Source organism: Chrysochloris asiatica, unplaced genomic scaffold (genome assembly GCF_000296735.1).
Source record: "Chrysochloris asiatica unplaced genomic scaffold, ChrAsi1.0 scaffold00049, whole genome shotgun sequence".
NCBI classification, from domain to species: domain Eukaryota; kingdom Metazoa; phylum Chordata; class Mammalia; order Afrosoricida; family Chrysochloridae; genus Chrysochloris; species Chrysochloris asiatica.
Genome location: NW_006408567.1, coordinates 8,856,905 through 8,857,818, shown reverse-complemented (window position 1 = coordinate 8,857,818; position 914 = coordinate 8,856,905).

The following is a 914-nucleotide window of genomic DNA, read 5'->3' as shown; positions in this document are numbered from 1 at the left end:
AAGCTGGTCCTTGACAGAGTAGAAAGCCAATCCAGATATCGTAAACTCCCTGCTTTTGATCCTGTACTTCCAAGCTTGAGACACATGAAACTTACTGTGCAGACCTTTCTGAAGAGATTTAGTTGATGAAAACAGAGGAATGAACTCCTGGGTTTCCAAAGTAATGGGGTTGAAGGTCCACCTGAAAAGAGCTGCCTCTTACCCTGCACACACATGTATGCCTTCAGATGTTGCTTTATGACACCATTGTACATACACGTCACAACTGTACTTCACGGAGGGGTAGTCACTAAGAACCTGAATTCTGGAGCTAGACTGCTTGGGTTCCAGTGAGCTAACTAAGCCCTCTGCAGCTAGTTTTTCTTGTCTGTGAAATGAGAACAACAGCAGCAGTATGTGTCTCCCAGGGCAATTGAGAAGCTTAAATTCAGAAAGTCATGAAGAACAACACCATAGTATTGTTATTAGTTGTTGGGTTGACCCGCTCCACAGGGCTCCTAAGTCTGTGGCCATTCAGAAGCAGATTGATGGCCAGGTCAAAATGGGTTTGAACTACAGCTTTTCTGCTAGTAATCAAGCTATTAACCACTTACAAATTCTATGACTTCAATATGCTGTGTACAAGAGACACACCTTACATACAGACACAAAAATAGATTAAAAATCAACAATGGGGGGAAAATAGATCAAGCTAGTGGCAATCAAAAGCAAGCAGGAATGGCAATATTAATTTCTTATATTATTGACTTTAAAGCATTATCTCATGATTAAAGGGTCAAGAGACTAAGACAACAAAATCATAATAAATATCTATGTTTCCAATGAAAGACCCTCAAAGGACATAAAGCAAACTCTAATATAATTGAAAAAAAGAAATAGACTGTTGTACAATATTAGTTGTTGTTGTTGTTGTT